This window comes from Cibotium barometz, chromosome 34 (genome assembly GCF_041138505.1).
Source record: "Cibotium barometz isolate CiBa-2024 chromosome 34, ASM4113850v1, whole genome shotgun sequence".
NCBI classification, from domain to species: Eukaryota; Viridiplantae; Streptophyta; class Polypodiopsida; order Cyatheales; family Cibotiaceae; genus Cibotium; species Cibotium barometz.
Genome location: NC_141079.1, coordinates 10,056,857 through 10,068,935, shown reverse-complemented (window position 1 = coordinate 10,068,935; position 12,079 = coordinate 10,056,857).

The following is a 12,079-nucleotide window of genomic DNA, read 5'->3' as shown; positions in this document are numbered from 1 at the left end:
CATCCACATCCACATACATACATCCACATCCATATCTACATCCATACATCCACATCCATACATCCATACATCTACATCCATACATCCACATCCACTTCCACTTTCACATGCATACATCCATTTTCACATCCTCATTCATACATCCACATACATACATCCACATCCGTATCTACATCCATACATCCACATCCACATCCACATTCACATTTATACATACACATCTACATGCATACATCCATTTTCACACCCTCATTTATACATCCACATCCACATACATATATCCACATCCGTATCTACATCCATATCCACATTAATTCATACATCCAAATCCACATTCACATTCATACATCCATTTATACATTCCCATTCATATAACCACATATGCCTTCACATCAATTCTTTTACATCACATCCATTCTCGCCCTATCACAACCCATATACATCTTATCCCATCACATACACTTCTTACCTCATCCCATACACATCTTATCACATCTTAACTCATCTTATCACATCCTAACTCATCTCATATGCATCTTATCACATCTTATCACATCTCATACACCTCTTATCACATCCTATCACATCTCATACACATCTTATCACATCCTATCACATCTCATATGCATCTTATCACATCCTAACTCATCTTATCACATCCTAACTCATTCCATACTCATTCTTATCACATCTCATATAATTCTTAACTCATCCTATCACATCTCATACGTATCTTATCACATCCTAATATCTATTTATAGAATACAAGAGAATTCTTATTTTTGGTATAAGATTTCTTTACGCATCAATTTATGCATAAATTCCATTTAAGCATACTAACACTTTCGAAATAAAAATCAATCTTTTATGCATCTTCCCATGCATAAATTTATTTTAAATGAGAATGACACTTTTGGATTAAAATAAATTCTTTATGCATCTTTCCATGCATCAATCCAATTTAGTAGGAATTACACTTTTAGAATAAAAGAATTTCTCTTATGCATCTAATTTATGCATAAAATCCATTTATGATGAAAATCACACTTTTAGTATAAAAAAAAATCTTTTATGCATACCTCTATGCATGAAATTTAAATATTTACATTAAAATAATAATCTTTTATGCATACCTCTATGCATGAAATCCAAATATGATAAAAGTAACACTTTTATATTAAAATAATAATCTTTTATGCATACCTCTATGCATGAAATTCAAATATGATAAAAGTAACACTTTTATATTAAAATAATAATCTTTTATGTATACCTCTATGCATGAAATCCAAATATGATAAAAGTAACACTTTTATATTAAAGTAATAATCTTTTATGCATACGTCTATGCATGAAAATAAAATATAATAATCAATATGCATCTTCTATGCATAAAAAAGATACTTTTAGAGTATAGAATTGATAGGAATTACTCTTTTAGCATAGAATTTAATTACTAGAAATCCTCTTTTTCTTAATTCATCAATTATGCATAACATAAAAATCAATTTCTCCATGATTACAATAAAATTCTTTCAATTAATCTAGGATGATAATTCCTAGAATATGGTAGGAAGTCCTCTTTTCATGCTTTGAATGAAATTATTTTATGTGTAATTTTTACAAAAATTTTGCCATAGCTCCGCTACTATGACTGATAAATCTCAAATTATTTTGAAGGATAAAGCTTATCATTAAGGGAATGATTAGAATGATCCCTAATTGGATCATTAACCCAATAATGGATTGAATCATCAATATTCATGAAATACATAAACTAAAAGCATAGAAAAAAGTCATTAATTTGGCCTCAAGAATAGATTAATCTTGGATTAAGGAAAAGCTTTATGAAAAGCTTCATTTGGATTGAGAATAAGTCAAGAGTATGACCATTTCTTGAGTGAGAGAGAGAAATTACATAAAAACCATTAGAATTAAGCATAAATGATAATTTATGTAATTCTTACTATCATTAATCAATTAACTTCAATAGCATTCATCAAATTATGTAATTCATCACTAACATTCATCAATTAACTTCAATAGCATTCAAAAACCATTCCAATTAAGCTTCTCAAGCTTGAGAGGGGTTGAGAAGAGAGAGAAACATTGAGAAATTATAGAAAAGATCAAAATTCACCATTTACCTTACAAATTGCTTGATTCTTTGTTCACGGTAGAGGCCCCCAACCAATCAATTAGTTTAGTATGTTGATGGAGTCACCAATGGGGATTGAAGAAAGAGGGAAGCTCCAATTTTCTCTAATTTGGAGAGAATTTTAGAGAATAGTAAAAATTAGCATTATTTCAGCATAGTTCTAGTATAGTAAAATTCTCCTATTTTTTTCAAAGACTTCATGTTCTATTTATAGGAGAGGGAAGTTCTAACCAAAGCTAACTGATTTCTAGAATTTTCCAAATTTCAGTTTGGTTGAATTTGGACTAGATTTGGACCTAGTTTGGTTCCTTTTTTATTCGGTTTGGTTCCATTTTGATTTGGTTTGGTTCAAGAGAGAGGAGAGATAAAAATATCACAATTTTTGAAGATTTAAAACTCAATTGCACATGTGAAGTAGGCGCCTCATTAAAGGAACTCCCCTTCCTTACATATGTGTCAAAATGGAATCATTATACCCAAAATATCTCATATTTTTTATATTACTCATAGTTTCTTACTAATAAACCTTGTACATAGTCAAAATGGAATCATTATACCCAAAATATCTCATATTTTTTATATTACTCATAGTTTCTTACTAATAAACCTTGTACATAGTCAAAATGAAATCATTATACCCAAAATATCTCATATTTTTTATATTACTCATAGTTTCTTACTAATAAACCTTGTACATAGTCAACTCTTCATCTTATGTGAGCATTTACTCATTTTTGGGTAGTCCACGGGTTTACACTCTTACAGTGCACTTTGTGCCAGCCTTCGAATACCTCGTCATGCACACGGTGGAAGTGTATGTGTTTGCTGGGTGTTTACTTTGATTTTGGTGCCCCTGTTTTGGCTGTTTTTCTGGTATGGGTGGTGTGGTGAATTGTGTGAGAAGTGTTTTAGCGAGTGTGCTGGTGGTGCCCCAGGCTCGTGGTGTTTTCCAAGACTGTTGGATGGACAGCTATAGAGGCAAGTGTTCTTGTGTCCGAAATTTCTGACACTAACCAAGCAAACTGATTCTATAATTTTCCAGATCAATTTGGTCAATTTTTGACCATTTTTAGTTCAATTTAGCTTACTTTCTGGATCTAGTTGAAGTAGGAGAGAGGAGAGATAAAAATATCTCATTTTTTGTGAGTTTAAAACTCAACCACACATGTGAAATAGGCTCCTCCTTCATGAGAGGAATTCCTTCACACTGTGTAAAAAATGCATCATTTCTTCTAAATATATTTTCTTTTTTAACTAATAACCTTGTCCTTAGTCAACTCTTCATCTTATGTGAGTATTTACTCATTTTTGGTGGGATTTCCTTTTATTCTTCAATTTATCTCCTCCTCCCTACATTTGGATTAATCTAATTGGTCCATAGAACCTTAATTCAAAAATTTTAAAAAATCTGGACCCTTAGGCTAAGGTCCTTTTTACGTGATTTCCATTTATTCCAATTGCACATTGAAAATTTATTTTTGAATATCTATTTCAAGGGAAACCAATTTAGACACTAGGAAGATTTTTATATCCAAAATATCTCAATTTTGAATTACCTCCCTCTAGATATTTTCTCTCTCTAGGCCAAAACAGGGTAAAACAGGATCTTTATATAAGATCAGAAGGGGAGGTTTTTACACCTGCAAACCTCAAAAGCCGGAGGGAGGAATCTTACATATTAGGCATATCAACAAGGGGCTCAACCACGTTCTCTTTGCCTTTATTTGAGTTTTTTTTGCTCAAAAACTCCATTTTGTTACGGAGTGTATCTACATTTTGTTATGGAGTGTATCTACATGTAAATTATCTCTTAATGCCATTCTTTCGCAACAATTCAAAGAACTCCTTGGAGAATTATTCTCCCCCTCCATCTCACCTTAGGCACTTCACATGTTTTTTTGTCTATTTTTTAGCCATAACTCTGAAATTCTGAAAATGAGTGAACACTTCACTCTTCTCCTTCATGAAATACACCCACACTTTCCTCGTGTGGTCATCAATTTATGTTATGTGGTACCCACCCATCGACATAGTCTTCGCAGGACCCCATACATCTAAGTGCACAACATCTAGTATATTCTTGCTCACATTTCTGTCATGTGGAAATACATACTTTGTTTTCTTTCCAAGTTGACATGCTTCACATACTTTCTGCATACCTTCAACTTTAGACTTAGGTAGTCTTGTCATAATTTCTTTAGTCTGCATAGACTTCATTCTTTGCATATTTACAGGCCCAATTTTCTTATGCCAAATGTATGTATGTGCAAAAAATCCTGAACCATTTGCAAACATTGCAGCACTCACTTTAGGCATATTTACATTCAATGTAAACAATTTTCCCACTCTGTTGTCTTTTTCAATCAACCTACACTTGTCTTTAAAATCTTTTACATAACAACCATCAAGGTTAAACAAAACCATCGAGGTTAAACAGGACCTATTGTTCTGTTGAGATACCGAGCTCATCTAGTGAGGCAGTGGACACTGATGACCCACCTCGGGGATAGACCCCACACTTACACCACTGACATGGTTGGTGAGATCACGGCGAGTGGGATGAGAGGCTGTGTGACAGCCATTCTAGAGACTGGCATAGTTATAGCGCCAGCTCATTTAGTTGGGTTCACACTATAGAGAACCCTGTATGTATTTGGTTGAGTACCTTTCATATTGTGTGTACTCTTATCTTTGTATATGGTGTGTTGAGTGTTGTGTGAAAGAGAAGAAGATTTTCAGCCTCTCACCTTGTGTGATCTCTTTTAGGGTTTTGTGAGTGTGTGTGTGCTTGCAAGAGCTCAAGCTCTCTTCTCCCCTGTATCTTTTCATGGTTCATGCTAAGGTCTGAGCTGCAAGCAAGAGAAGTACAGGAAGAAGCGATATGAGGGTAAGAGCTTCATCTACTCTTTCCTATTTGTTTTGGTGACTACACCCTTGTCGAGAGCTCTACGGGAGGCACCGGCAGCAGACGATCTCTAATTGAGGAGCTTTTTTCACGGGATTAAAGCTATAGGGCAACTATACTGTCCTATTGGACAACAAATTTTTGGGCCGAAAATGCGTTTTGGGACGCGTTTGAACCTCCCTTTTTCAGAAAGCAGGCGATTTCGAGCATTATGGGGGTAAGTCATCGATTCTCTGCAAGAAGACAGATTGGTTGTGCAGACATTGTGTGTGCTGAAGCTTCCATTGGATGTATGTATGCACATTGAGGTCACTGGTTGTCACAACATTTGAGTGTAGTACAGTACCGCTGTGCAGAAAATACAGTAGTTTGTGCAGGACAAACCAGAGTGTTGTTTCGGTAAAATTGTGTGTCTAGCAAGATGTCAAATGATGGCATAAACTAGATTGTTGCTGAGAAGCTTGATAAGAACAACTTCCATGCTTGGAGGCTAAGGTTGACAAATTTCCTGATGGTAGGAAAGGGTTACTGGGACTACATAGAAGGTGAGCATGAAGAGGCACCGAAGATATCGAAGATCAATCCGACTACTCCAGATGTGAAAGAGTTCAAGGATTGGAACCAAGGAGCCAAGAAAGTTATGTATTGGCTCTCTATCAGTATACAAGACACCATGATTGGGCACATACAGGATGCCAAGTCCCCCAAGGAGGCGTGGGACACCTTGGTAAAACTCTATGAAACGAAAGGTGCGAAAGATACAGTTGAAGAATGAACTTCATACTGTGGAGAAAAAGAGTATGTCTGTAAATGACTATGCATTGAAGATCAAGGATTTTGTGGAATCCCTTGCATCTATTAGCGTTTCACTAGATGATGATGATAAGGTGGAAGTCTGTGTACGTGGTCTCAGGCCACAATACAAGACGTTCAAGATGTCTATTCAGACTCAAGAAAACATTCCCAATTTCACAGATTTGGTGTCTATGTTGATTATAGAAGAGAAGAGCTTGGGTGACGACCAACAGTCTTAACAAAACAAAAACAGTTCAAAGCACCAGGCCTTCTACACAAGTTCAGGAAGAGGACGAGGTAGAGGAGGCCGTGGACGCGGCCAAGGAGGTGACCGAATAGGTTATCAGAATTATGGCCAGTAGTAGCAGCAACAACAATAGTCCCATAATTCTCAACAACAACAACACGCAGGTGGAAGAGGCCAATTCAGAGGCGGCAGGGGGAGTGAAAGAGGTTGTGGAAATTGGCAAAGGCAGCATAATGATACACGTGGATGCTTTTATTGTGGTAATCCTTGACATGTGTAGGCAGATTATTATAAGTAGGGTGACATGCAAAATGGAAAATTGTAGCAAAACAACTATGCATCCTCGAGCAGAAAGAATGAGGATAATGAAAGGTTATTTGTTATGCAGCATGTAGTTAATGCCATGTCTAAAAATGTTGAAGCAGCACATAAAGATGATGTATGGTACGTTGATTCAGGTGCTTCGAACCACATGAAAAGTCATGGGGAGTGGTTCAAGGAGATGAAAAACCTTGAAAGACCAGGTTTTATGGAAACAGGGGATGACACTGCTTATCCAATTGCCCATGTTGGAGATTGTCTATGCAGGATGGCAAAGTGAAGTACCTTGCAGATGTACTTCATGTTCCCAACATAATAAAGAATCTAGTTTCAGTTGGCTTGATGATTGAGCAAGGTTTGCAAGTTCGGTTTAACCCTGATGGTTGTTATGTTGAAGACTTTAAAGACAAGTGCAGGTTGGTTGCAAAAGGCAACAGAGTAGGTAGAATGTTTACATTGAATGTAAACATGCCTGAAGTGAGTGCTGCGATGCTTGCAAATGGTTCACGAATCGTTGTAGACACAGACATTTGGCATAAAAGAATTGGACATGTGAATGTGCAGAGAATGAAGTCTATGCAGACTAAAGGAATTGTGACAAGGCTGCCAAAGTTTAAAGTTGAATGTATGTAGAAGATATGTGAAGCATGCCAATTTGGAAAGCAAACAAAGCATGTATTTCCACGTGATAGAAATGTGAGCAGAAATGCACTAGATATTGTGCATTCAGATGTATGGGATCCTACGAAGACCATGTCTATGGGAGGCTGCAGGTAATATGTGACATTTATTGATGACCCTACATGGAAAGTAAGGATATACATCATGAAGGAGAAGGGTGAGGTGTTCACTCATTTTTATAATTTCAGAGTTATGGTTGAAAAGCAAACAAGGAAATATGTAAAGTGCCTAAGGTTAGATGGAGGACTTCTCCAATGAGTTCTCTGAATTTTTGAAGAAGAATGGTATTTGGAGACAGTTTACATGCAGATGCACTCCGCAGCAAAATGGAGTTGTTGAGCAGAAAAACAGGCACATTGTTGAGATTGTAAGATTCCTCCCGAGCCTCTCAAGATATCCAGCATCTTTCCCTGTAATCAATTTTCTCTTCAGAAATATAAAAGACCTTGTCTCTGCTTGTTTTGACATAGAGACGTCAATCACGCCTTCTCCTGCAAATCAACACACATAGGATACCAACACACAACCATAGCCAGATATATTACCAGTATCATTCATCCTTGAATCCCCAGTCAACACTTCATACAAGCTTCAGTCAACACACAGAAGCATTTGCTTCACACCATCTTACATGTATAACTCCTTCCAAAAAACACATCTCTGCTCGCTACTACGAGCTGTACCCCAACATTTCAACTGATCCCTCTCTTACCTCCTCTCAGAACATCATCACCTCAGCCCTTGAGCTGCCCTCGGACACCAGCGACAACAAACTAATTGCCATCGTCTTCACCTCTCTTTCTTCACTTTTGTTGCAGTGGACGCCACCACTTTCTTCCTCTCTTCTTGCAGTCTCTTCTTGCAATCGTCGCGCCAGGCTTGGCTATCCGAGGCAGCCATCCTCCATAACAAGGTCCTCTTTCTTGTCTACCTGCAGTTCCTTCCAAGTCGGCACCACCAATTCCTCTCTTACCTGCCCACAGTCGCCTTTTTCTCTGGTTCGCTGCTCTCTCTGCCTACAGTCACCGCCCACATCAAAACAAGCCCTTCAACTAAAGGCAACCCTCTCCTCCTGCGTGCTACCAGCCGCCACCACCCCGCTTCTCTATGTCTTTGTTGCCTTCCACTGAGAACTGGCCGCAACAGCGACGAACTCTTCCTTTTTGCTACATTACAGTCGACGCACCTCTTCACTTTTACTGCCCACTCTAGTTGACGACCTCGCCCTCTTCTCTGCTACAACTGGCGCTACCACCACTCCCTTTATGCTATCGACTTGTTTCCCTCCCCTTCACTGCTTCACTGCAGTCCACGCACCAGCCTCCTCACTGTCAGCCGTCACATCAAAACAGCTACACGTCCAACTTTCTTGTTACAAGAGGCGGCTCCCCAGCTAGTCTTCGCCAGCCCATCTCTCCCCCTGCTGCAATCCCTTCCGCTATCCCTTCTTTAGTCAGCCGGCGCCTTCTTTTGTTGATGTACTTGCCACTCTCTTCGCCAACCATCGTGGCCTCGTTCTGGAAGAACCCGCTATAAAATGCTAATTATGGTTATTATCCATGCGCTTCCAGCCATCTCCATATGTTTACTAAATATGGATCACTATGGATTTGCATCTAGACTCATCTAGGCATCACATTATTAACAATCCAATGTGCTTCCACGTGGAGGCATTAATTTTAAACACAAGGGTCCTCAACTTATTTTGTCCAAAGGGATATTTTCACGCCTACTGTGAGATTCCTCTTTACATTTTGCAAGAGAGCACGTGGCTCAAATACAAGGCTCCCAGGAAAAAACATACATGTACTAGGCTACTACCAAACCACCCACTTTGTACATCTACCAGGGCATTCAGGGCAAAGCTTTTTTACATGTCATGCATCCCATATGTACACAAGCCCAAAACACCTTTCAAATTTTTGCCTAACATACTTTGCCCAACCCCTAGCCTGCTGAATCATTTATGATCAGCAGCAAAAAACATACGACCACATTTCCCTCCGTCAATCCTTTGAGCATCATACAAGGTAACCAAAACATCTCTATTCCATGTGTTCGAAGAAACATTATCATCTTCCCAAGACGTAGTTTGCCTTCCCACATCCCACAACATAACATAAGAGCTTTTGAAAACAAAACTCTTGACATACATAGCATCCTGTCTCATCTCAATTCCATAATCACTGATATAGTCAACACTATTATTGAAAAACCAGTGAAGCAACACCTGCTGAGGGTAATAACTGATGAAAGCTTCATCAAGAAAGACCTGCTGTGCTATAGCACTTTCTTGTCCATCAACAAGAAACATCACCATCAAAGCCAATCACCAGGCAAAACAAACTCCCCTTTAAAAGGCACCATTGCCAAAACATCCACGTCAGTTCCTGTGTGTTTATCTTTATCAAGGCCAATAAGAAATTCATCTATCACAGCATCCATAGTCTCATCCATAGCATCAACATCATTCATAGTCTTCTGGTGTTGCTCCTCCTTCATAGCATCAATTTTGCTCGTGGCTTTCTTAACATTAATGCACATCTGATCATCCAACTCCAACTCAGGTTCATTATCCTGCAGACTTTCTATATCCCACTCATCCCACAAAGGTACATCATCTAAAGATTTAAAAGCATACTCTCACATCACATGCATGCATCTTCTTATGATTCACTTGTACCTCAATCATAGCATCCAAAGGAAGTACATCAGGATCTTGAGGGAAATCTTCCTCAAAAAACATATACTCTTTACGAGCATCCTCTGTCAAAAAATCAGTCATCACCACTTCCTCGCATTCTTCCTGTATGGCCTCTTCTTGTTGGGCAACCTCATCACTAAGCACTTCCTTATCAATAACCAGGGCAACCATCTCTGCATCCTCCTCACTGGATGAAGTGTCTTCTGTTCCTTCACTAGTAGTGCTGCTATACTAGTCGTATCATCAACACTTGAATCAGCTTCATTTTTCCCTTCATCATCAACAGGCTTCTTACTATCCATATTAAACTGCTTTTTATCCCCTTGCCTATCATACAGAGTAATGACCCCTTTCCTCCAATCTTGAACAGCCTTCACCGCTCTCAGCCATGGTCTTCCCAAAATGATGGGGAATGTACCCATTCCTACCGGTAGGAATGCACCCATTCCTACCGGCATAACATGACAATCCACAAGCAAGTTTACATCAAAAGCCTGCAGTTCTAATTTCTTGATCACACCCAAGCATTTGACCTTCTGGTGATTGGCCAACCGAATACGGAAACCAGACACTTCAGTAATATTAAGACCAAGCCTCTTCACAGCTGCTAGTGTGATTAACACTATATTCGTGAGTTTGGAAATTTCCCAACTCCCATTTTTTGAATACTAAAAAGTTGGGACCTGGATAACATGCCTATAAGTTTCTTAAAACCATATCATGTGACCTATTGTTGGAAAGCGCTTGGAAAATGGAATCTAGTGAGCTATAGAGTGCTCAATTTGGAGTAACGGTGTTCAAGCTATGATTAATCCAAAGATTTGACCACGTGTCCCAAAGTACTGGGAAATTCCCATATTCCCCAATATGGTGTTGATTACACAAATTTGTGCACCACCATCTATATATGCTTCTCCCAGATTCTTCCCTTTGTGCCATACATCCACCATAGGACATATATCAGGTAACTCCTCAACACATAAAACAGCCACTATCCCTCTGCCAGGTTCCTTCTATCTTGGGTTCACAAGTCTTTTCCACTGACGTTTCAATTTGGGAGCTAACTCTATCAATTGCCCAAAAGTAATATTAGCTTTCCTTCCAGCCATGTCCTCCTGCAAATTTTAGCTATCTTACCCAACCCCTAGTGGAAAATCAGTCACTTGAAACTTCCTACGAGGCTTTCGCTTCCGCTTGACCTTTACATCCCCTCCTTCCTTCATTTTACCTTTCTTCTTGCTAGGCCCTGTAGCATCCCTGCCTTCCCTTTCCTGTGGCGTCCGTTTTCCCAAAGGCATTACATCAGCTTCTGTCTCCTTTTTGTCTTCTCAAGGGTGACCACATTCACCACCTTAGTTTTACCTTTCTCCTCATTTGTCAACCCACTGGTCCCTGCTTCACCTTTAATTTCAATTCCATAATCATTTTCCCTATTGGGAATCTGAGAGGGTAAGGGATACATATCACCCCCTAGTCGCGGGGGCTTATCACAGTCAGGACTTATATGCCCCAATTCACCACAATTCCAACATGTAGGAATAAACCGTCTACCCGTGCCAAAACCACGGCCACTTCCATAACTTGCTGTCTGACCTTCAACCTCTTCCTGATTATAACCTCTGCCTCGGCCACGTCCACCACCTGTGTTCCCTATCATTTTCAAACTCAGATTCTTCATACAATCCACTATTTGCCTCATGTCCTGTTGAAGCCCTTCATCAAAAGCTGTAACAGCTATGGGTGCCACCTTTGTCCCCTGTGGTGTGGCATTATTCACTTGAGCTTCTGTCGGTTGCACTCTTTCCAGCACGGTTCTCATCGGTACCTCTCTACCCTTCTAATTTCAGGCCTCACTGCCACTGGAACCATCCCCAATTGGTTCATCCGTTGCAACTTCCAATCCTTTGATTTGGCAATCTCCACCGCATCCTCTTAAGATTTGGGCTTCTTTAGTTCAACCTTCCAGCGAATGCCTCCTTTCAATCCTGCAACAAAACGATCCTCCCCCAAAGCCTTGCACAAGGTCTCCCGCAGCAAAGAGAATTTCTTCACATAATCAATTGGCTCCAATTCGCCCTGCGTCAACCCTTGCACTTCATGCCAAACTCTGTCTGGATCTTCAACCTTCTTGAACCTGTTCAAAAGTGCAGTCTTCAATCCATCCTCAGTCATTGGAATGTGTGGCTCAGCATCCCTTAACGACTCTTTAAAAGTTTTGATCCATGCCCTCGCATCTCCCTTTAAACATATATTCAGCAACCGCAATAC